The sequence below is a fragment of the Liolophura sinensis genome, chromosome 2, assembly GCF_032854445.1.
Source record: "Liolophura sinensis isolate JHLJ2023 chromosome 2, CUHK_Ljap_v2, whole genome shotgun sequence".
Classification (NCBI taxonomy): Eukaryota; Metazoa; Mollusca; class Polyplacophora; order Chitonida; family Chitonidae; genus Liolophura; species Liolophura sinensis.
This window is the reverse complement of record NC_088296.1, coordinates 20,821,088-20,830,073: the sequence shown is the minus strand read 5'-3', so window position 1 is coordinate 20,830,073 and position 8,986 is coordinate 20,821,088. Positions and strand designations below refer to the sequence as shown.

General features: G+C 38.4%; 1 long non-coding RNA gene across 1 annotated transcript; it reads left to right on the top strand.

Annotated features, from left to right (window-relative positions):
• Positions 1-213: 213 nt before the first annotated feature.
• On the top strand, positions 214-2,389 carry LOC135462660 (uncharacterized). The gene is made up of 3 exons (XR_010443463.1): positions 214-391; positions 980-1,133; positions 2,020-2,389. It is a non-coding gene; the product is annotated as an uncharacterized LOC135462660 (long non-coding RNA).
• Positions 2,390-8,986: the final 6,597 nt, after the last annotated feature.

Here is an 8,986-nt window from a genome sequence, read left to right as displayed (position 1 = left end):
TCAGGAATAGTTAAGCGAGCGATATCAGTAGAAGAAAGAAAAGTTCAGCTCTTCCACATTTACCGGTCTAAAATCAACGAAAACGACTAGATAAAGAGTCATTATTTTCTAACTTCAATTAAAATTTACTTCCTGGTATTTCTGGTATTTCATTTTCTGGAAATGGAAATCCCCGGGATCTTGGAAATCCCCGCCGAGAGGTGAATACGAATATCCGGAGTTTCTTTTCACACATGACCTACATAGCTCACAGATCTAACTGCGTCGTACTTGATGCGTGAAAGTAGGTTTCACACCTTCAGTTGTTTCCACTCTTTTAATTTGCACAGCGTACATAGTATTTTAAAGAAGAACTGGAACAACCACTGGCTCACATAAAACAGTCATATATGTAAGTATACGGAACGGTGTGTACATATAGCCCTGCATATGTAATAGTGGTCTATCGCTGGATATACATGTATCTGACCTGGACATTTTGTAACCGGTGGTGTTAATATTTATACTAGTCGTTGGCACGTAATAAATGAAACTGCCTCTGGGATCTATATTATATCCACTGGTTTTTATTCAGCTAGTACAAACTTTTGTAGGTATAGAGTGAAAGGTTTAGACGCCTGTATTAATGCTGTCTGTATGAAATAATTTGATTTTGATGTCCGGTCGAACGTGGGTTTTCCCCCGGGCTCTGTCCGGTTTTCTTCCACAAGTTACGATGCCGTCGTATAGGTCCAGTTTCCTTGAGTACGGGATAAACACCTATGAAATAGATACATATTACACATATCCGTGTAAATGCCGACTAGCCCATATACATGAAGCACAAATGTATTTAGATCATTTTAAGTCGCCAGCCTTAAAACCAGCCAGTCTGAATCAGTCATGACGCTAGAAATGTACATGTAATCAAATATCAAGCATCGAATCTTTGGTTTGGGCGGTTTCACACTGAGCTCATCGTACAATTATTCTGTTGCAGTGTGTTTTCTCCTGTTTAATATCTGTGTGTGAACATCAGAGCTGCTAATACAGGATCTGGGATAAGTCCATCCGTTTGAGACCAAGGATCACCATGTGGAGGAATATTATTCAGCCAATGCTCTTTGTCATTGTCGCCACTTTTGTAAATGGTGGTAAGTACATTCCTATAAATTAATCAAACTATTACTGAAATGTAATTCATTGGATATATCATGTTTGTTATGTTCATTTTAGTCTAAGATTTCTTACGACCTGTTTCCCTAAGTACAAAATGTGTCACTGTCTAGAAGAGACACGTACAAGCTGTGAACCGAAATATGGTATTCAAGGTTCCAAAATCAATCAAAAAAATCATTTGAGGCAATCAACATATTACTGAGTTAATATGAGTTAACCATGAGTTCTACCATCAATTATGCTGCTTACTGTTCGGGCATATGAAGATAGAAATGCTCTACAGGGGGAATTGGATATGCTAGTGTATATGGACAGGAACTATGACGAATAGGATGTTCTGTATATTGGGAGCAGGGGGATGGGGCGCAGGTACCGTATTATGTTGGGGTGGAGGGCTGAGTCAGTATACGTCGATATACATTAATTCTAAACTTTACACTTTAGTGAGTGTGTTTTTAAAGGAGGAGGCACCAAATTAAAATCGACTGTGTCGCCTGGAATAAGTCTGACAGGAGAAAAATCTACACAGTGTTCGAAACCAAACGTTATAATGATAAAAAAATTAAACCACAACAGAATATAGTTTTGCATTATGATGTTTATTGATGTAACTGTAATAAACTATTAGGTGAAAAATAAGTGAAAAATAAATTTAACAGGTAATCTGTAGGCGGGAACTATTATATTGGTCCCCCCCTCCCTCCCCCTCCACCCTAGAGGCACAGTATAATGCATTTTCACATCACTCGTGCCTCAGCTCTCCACGATCATTGTGAACACGTTGCCCAAATTTTCTTTCTTCAGACAATGAAACTCTCTCGTGACCAGACAATAGGAATACATCTGCTTATATCATTTTAGATGACTCTACCGTGTATATACAACAATTTGAGGGCGTCGTCTCTGCCACAGACGCAGACGCTGTGGTCTCATTGCCCTGTAACTACACCGCCGCAGTAAAGATCTGCCCGGTCATACACTGGTACCGGGAGGAGGGAGATTCAAAGACACTAAAAGCGAAGATAGACAAAACCAACGAGCTGGTGTCGTACGGAGATTTCTCAGGAAGAGTTGGGCGTGGTGAAAAGGGCGCTCTGATGATTATCAGACCAACTGTCAACGATTCGGGTCACTATATCTGTTACGTGGATATCAGCGACATTCACTTGATGTACGCGACAGGTCCCGTGATACTGAATGTCACCCAGAGTTTCAGTGATCCTCCATACAAAGGTCATAATGGTAAGGTTGTATAGTATTTTGTTGCCTGTTCCACATAGATAAAGCCACATTTCTGTAGAGCGGCTGGAATAGGTAAAAGATTGATAATCGTGTCACGTGACCTTATTCGCTGTCAGGCGTGTCTACATATATATACGTGTAGGTCTATAGCACATTCGGATCAGTGAGTAAAATATAAGTGGATCCCTGTATACCGAATTATTTTTACCAAAGAATCAATCAGCACAAATCCAATCGATTAAATTTGCTAATATTTTAGAATAACCCAAATATACACCTTTCATGAAATAGCCGCCTCACCTGTGCACATGATACTATTTGCAATCGGTAGAAGAGTTCCAAATGTATAAAGTGGGTTGAATTATAACCTTTTTAAAATTTACAAACAACAAATAGCACAGAAACGAGTCAGATATATGCAGTTGCCAAAGCCAATAATCTGAGCTGCTGCAAAAAAACAATAATGTGAGCTTTTCTTGTTAAATACAACAAATTTAATTTCATTAGCGAATATGTTTTTTCACCAAAAATACCTGGTTGAACCTCTCTAAATGGAAGCTTTCATCAGTTCATATAAAAATATCTGTGTCTAATGCATAAAGTAGTTTAAGCCTTACTCCTGGGAAGTTTGCTTACAGATATTAATGTAGATATTCCTATCTACACCTGTAGAGGCCTACATATGTATGTGCGTGTGTGTGTGTGTGTGTGTGTGTGTGTGTATATATATATATATATATATATATATATATATATATATATATATATATATATATATATATATATATATATTTCACCGAGCCTTTTTTCCCTCTGTGAGGTGTTCATCTGACAGCATCTATCCCTTGATATATATATATATATATATATATATATATATATATATATATATATATATATATATATATATATATATATATATATATCGTCTCACATAGCTTTTTACTATTCAAAACGCATCCTGACCTGTTTTAAGTCTTTATTGTCTCTTTCGAAGATCTCTTTGGAACATCTTTCAACAAACACACAACATATATATATAATATATATATATACATATATATATAAGCTTATATATGTGAGAATTGGAATTGGCATTGGAATTTATCAATGCGACTGAGGTTAATTCTTGATTAACTGTTACAGAATAAATAACTTGTAAATAAATGAGTTAAAACTACTGGATGTCAGTCGGAGGTTTATCTTAGATTTGTACAACAGTCCCCATATCATATATCAGTACGCGTAGCACCACCCTTTCTGTGGTATACTGTACATGACGTTTACCATAACTCTCTACATTTCCGTCTTGTCTCAAGAGGACGACACGACGTGGAGAATTGCCCCACTGGTTGTGGTCAGCCTAGGGTGGACCTTGGCCGTGGGCTGTGGCGTTCTTCTGACGTTTCAGTTCATGATCACCGAAAGATTCGAAAATACACAGCTCCGAAACAATTCCCGGCCCCTAGTTATTTTTGGTAAGTTGCCCTTTTCGTCTTATATGTTTGATCTGACTTTTTGATCGGTGTTTTACGCTGTATTTCACTTAAACGACGGTTTACGCATTGGTAGAAACCAGGCTGAGCCAGGAGAAATATGCGACCATTCGTAGGTTAACGTCATGTACGTCTATTAAATGCTTTATACAGGTTTTTATTATGTTTTTTTTTATTTAGTTGATGTGACGATCGGCTTGATATACAGATGTTAGGTGAATACATTGCTGCTTGATAACTCTGCTCATGCTTTAAGAATAGAATGTATTTGTGAGGTTGGAGGGTGGAGATGGTAGAGGATGCGTAAAGAAAGTAAAAAGTTCACCATAGCAGTTTTCCTAGACCTATCAAAAACTTTTTACACAGTTAAACATGATAGGCTGCTGTTTAAGTTTAAGTTATCACACTATGGCTTTAGAGGTATATATAAAATAAATGGAATCATATTCAGTACATGTATGGGGAAATTTCTGGAAGCATTGGTACTATTAATTATAATCAATCCTAAATTAATAAAAAAGAGCTTATTTTGTACTATTTTTTTTAATGTAATACTTTTCCATCTCTAATCCTTTCGCCATTGTTCAACATACAATAACACTTTCCGACAGAGTGAAACATACTGCGCAGCTCTTTGAGGAGCTCCGGTTGTTGACCAAATCACAACGTTTTCCTGCCTACAATTTATCCACATCTATGTGTACCATTATGAAAATATTAATAAAAGTTTCTCGGGTTATTTGCAGAGGCAATCAGAAATACACCAATACAATACGCGAGGTCAACAATTAAACCTGTATAAGCCTATATTTAAGTCTACCCTTTCTTATTACTCAGTCCAAATAGAGCTAGCGAATGGAATACGTTGCCTCCATTACTTAACACAACACTTCTCCCTTATTCAAATCTCGTCAAAAGTCGTTCTTATTATTGTTATTATTTCCAAGGATGCTTTCCCTGAGGTCGTCATGGGTAAATATATACATATTAGCCTATTTCTATTTATTTTTCTGTGTATTTATTTGCCTATTTACGATATTATCATGGCTTTAGTCCTTATATTTTCTTGGCGATAAAACAGGCTCAGTTAAGCCTTATTCCCGTTTTGATCATACTTTCAATGGTTTTGTAGGTCTTTGCGTGGTTTCCTCAACCCTGTCTCTTGCCTTGTCTTCTGCGTGGTTTCCATAATCTTGTCCCTTGTAGTGTCTTGTACATGTAGGACTTCACATGGTTTCTTTAGTTCCGTATGTTGTCGCAATTTGTAGGTGTATGAGAGTTCCTTAATCCTTATTCTTCTCGTGTCTTGTGGGTGTTTACGTGGTTCCGTAATTCTCATTCTTCTCGTGTCTTGTGGGTGTTTACGTGGTTCCGTAATCCTCATTCTTCTCGTGTCTTGTGGGTGTTTACGTGGTTCCGTAATCCTCATTCTTCGCGTGTCTTGTGGGTGTTTATGTGGTTCCGTAATCCTCATTCTTCTCGTGTCTTGTGGGTGTTTACGTGGTTCCGTAATCCTCATTCTTCTCGTGTCTTGTGGGTGTTTATGTGGTTCCTTAATCGTTATTCTTCTCGTGTCTTGTAGGTGTTGATGTGGTTCCTTAATCCTTATTCTTCTCGTGTCTTGTGGATGTTTACGTGGTTCCGTAATCCTCATTCTTCTCGTGTCTTGTGGGTGTCCATGTGGTTCCTTAATCCTTATTCTTCTCGTGTCTTGTAGATGTCCATGTGGTTCTTCAATCCTTATTCTTCTCGTCTCTTGTTGGTGTTTGCGTGGTGCCTTAATTTTTATTCTTCTTGTGTCTTGTAGGTGTTTGCGTGGTTTCTCAATCCTTATTTTTCTCGTGTCTAGTAGGTGTTGATATGCTTCCTTTATCGCTATTCCTTTCGTGTCTTGTGGGTGTTTATGTGGTTCCTTAATCCTTATTCTTCTCGTGTCTTGTTTCATGTGGTTCCTTAATCCTTATTCTTCTTGTGTCTTGTGGGTGTTGATGTGGTTCCTTAATCCTGATTCTTCTCGTGTCTTGTGGGTGTTGATGTGGTTCCTTAATCCTGATTCTTCTCGTGTCTTGTAGGTGTTGATGTTGTTCCTTAATCCTTATTCTTCTCGTGTCTTGTAGGTGTTGATGTGGTTCCTTAATCCTTATTCTTCTCGTGTCTTGTGGGTGTTGATGTGGTTCCTTCATACTTAATGTTCTCGTGTCTTGCGGCTGTTTATGTGGTTCCTTAATCCTTATTCTTCTTGTGTCTTGTGGGTGTTTATGTGGTTTCTTCATTCTTAATTTTGTCGTGTCTTGTGGGTGTTTCTGTGGATCCCTAATCTTATTCTTCTCGTGTCTTGTGGGTGTAGATGTGGTTCTTTAATCCTTTCTCTCTTTGTGGCTTGTAGGTGTTTATTTGGCGCCTTAATCATTTTTCTTCTCGTGTCTTTTGGGTGATTATGTGGTTCCTTAATCTTATTCCTCTCGTGTCTTGTGGTTGATTATGTGGTTCCTTCATCCTTATTCTTGTAATGTCTTGTAGGTGTTGATGTGGTTCCTTTATCGTTATTGCTCTGATGTCTTGTGAGTGTTAATGTGGTGCCTTAATCTTGTTCTTCTCGTGTCTTGTGGGTGTTGATGTGGTTCCTTAATCGTTATTCTTCTCGTGCCTTGAGAGTGTTGATGTGGTTCCTTAATCCTTTTTCTTCTCGTGTCTTGTAGGTGTTAATGTTGCTCCTTAATCTATAATCCTTTCGTGTCTTTTGGGTGATTATGTGGTTCCTTAATCCTTATTCTTGTTGTGTCTTCTGGGTGTTGATATGGTTCCTTAATCTTGTTCTTCTCGTGTCTTGTAGGTGTTTATGTGGGTCCTTAAACCTTATTCTTCTCGTGTGTTTTTTTATGTGGTTTCTCAATCCTTATTCCTCTTGTGTCTTGTGGGTGTTTCTGTGATTTCTTAAACCTTAATTTTCTCGAATCTTGTGGGTGTTGAGGTGGTTCCTTAATCCTTATTTTTTCGTGTCTTGTGAGTGTTTATGTTAATCCCTTAACCTTATTCTTCTCGTGTCTTGTGCGTGTTGAGGTGGTTCCTTAATCCTTATTCTTCTCGTGTCTTGTGAGTGTTTATGTGGCTTCTTAATCCTTATTCTCCTCGTGTCTTGTGGGTGTTGACGTGGTTCCTTAACCCTTATTCTTTTTGTATCTTGTAGGTGTTTGTGTGATTCCTTAGTCCTTACTTTTCTCGTGTCTTGTTTTATGTGGTTCCTTAATCCTTATTCTTCTCGCGTCTTGTAGGTGTAGATGTGGTTCCTTAATCGTTATTGTTCTCATGTCTTGTGGGTGTCCATGTGGTTCCTTAATCTTTATTCTTCTCGTGTCTTGTAGGTGTTTATGTGGTTCCGTAATCCTTATTCTCCTCGTGTCTTGTGGGTGTTGAGGTGGTTCCTTAATCCTTATTCTTTTCGTGTCTTCTGAGTGTTTATGTGAATCCCTTATCCTTATTCTTCTCGTGTCTTGTTTCATGTGGTTTCTTAATCTTTATTCTTCTCGTGTCTTGTGCGTGTTGCGGTGGTTCCTTAATCGTTATTCTTCTCGTGTCTTGTGGGTGTTTATGTGGTTCCTTAATCCTTATTCTTCTCGTTTCTTTTTTTTTCTGTGGCTCCTTAATCTTTATTCTTTTTGTTTCTTCCTTTCTGTGTTTTCTTAATCCTTATTCTTCTTTTTTCTTTTTTTTCCGTGGTCTCTAATCCTTATTTTTCTCGTGTCTTGTGCGTGTTGATGTGGTTCCTTAATCTTATTCTTCTCGTCTCTTGTGGGTGTTTATGTGGTTCCTTAATCCTTATTCTTCTCGTTTCTTTTTTTTCTGTGGCTCCTTAATCTTTATTCTTCGCTATTCTTGTCGTGTCTTGTGTCTTGCCTTGTAGGTGTTGATGTGGTTCCTTAATCGTTATTCTTCTTGTGTCTTGTGGGCGTTGAGGTGGTTTCCTAATACTTTTTTTTCTCGTGTCTTGTGGGTGTAGAGGTGGTTCCTTAATCGTTATTCTTCTCGTGTCTTGTGTGTGTAGAGGTGGTTCCCTAATCCTTATTCTTCTCGCGTCTTGTGGGTGTAGACGTGGTTCCTTAATCCTTATTCTTCTCGTGTCTTGTGGGTGTTGAGGTGATTCCTTAATCGTTATTCTTCTCGTGTCTTGTGGGTGTTGATGTGGTTTCTTAATCGTTATTCTTCTTGTGTCTTGTGGGCGTTGAGGTGGTTCTTTAATTCTTCTTCTTTTTGTGTCTTGTGGGTGTAGCGGTGGTTCCTTAATCCTTATTTCTTATCGTCTCTTGCAGGTCTTCTCGTGGTTCCTTAGTCCTGCCTTTGCCTTGCCTAGCAGATCTTTGCTTTGTTTACCTAATCCTGTCTTTGCCGTGTCTTGTAAGTCTTCCCTTGGCTTCCTTAATCATGTCTTTGCCTGGTTTTACAGGTCTTTGCATGGTTTCCTTAGTCCTATTTTTGCCGTGTTTTGTAGGTTTTCACGTGGTTTCCTTAGTTCTGTATTTTGTCGTATCTTGCAGATATTTGCATGGTTTCCTTAATCCTGTCCTGCTTTGAGAGGTATTTGCGTGATTTCATTAATTCTGTCTTTTGTCGTGTCGTGTAGGCCTATGGGTATTTCCTTAATCTTGTTTTTTTTTGTCGTGTCTTGTAGGTCTTCGCATGGTTTCCTTAATCCTGTCTTTGGCTTACTTAAAAAGTGTTTGCGTGGTTTTCATAAACCTGCCTTTGCTTTGCCTGGTAGGTTTTTGTGTGGTGACCTGTTTTGTACGTGTTTGCGCGGTTTCCTTAATCCCGTTTCTTGTGGTGTCTTGCTGATCATTGCATGGTTTGCTTTGCCTTGACTTGAAGAACACTTGCGTAATTTCATTAACCCTGTCTCTTGTCTCTTGTCGTGTAGGTCTGCACGTGTTTCCTTAATCGTGTTTCGTGTCGTGTGTTGTAGTTTTTAGCGTGGTTTCCTTATTCTTGTCGCTTGCTTTTTTCTGTAGCGCTTGTCGGGTTTCATTTATTGCTGTATGTTGTGGTGTTTTGTAGTTCTTCACGTGGTTTTCTTAATCCTGTCTGATGAGTTGTTT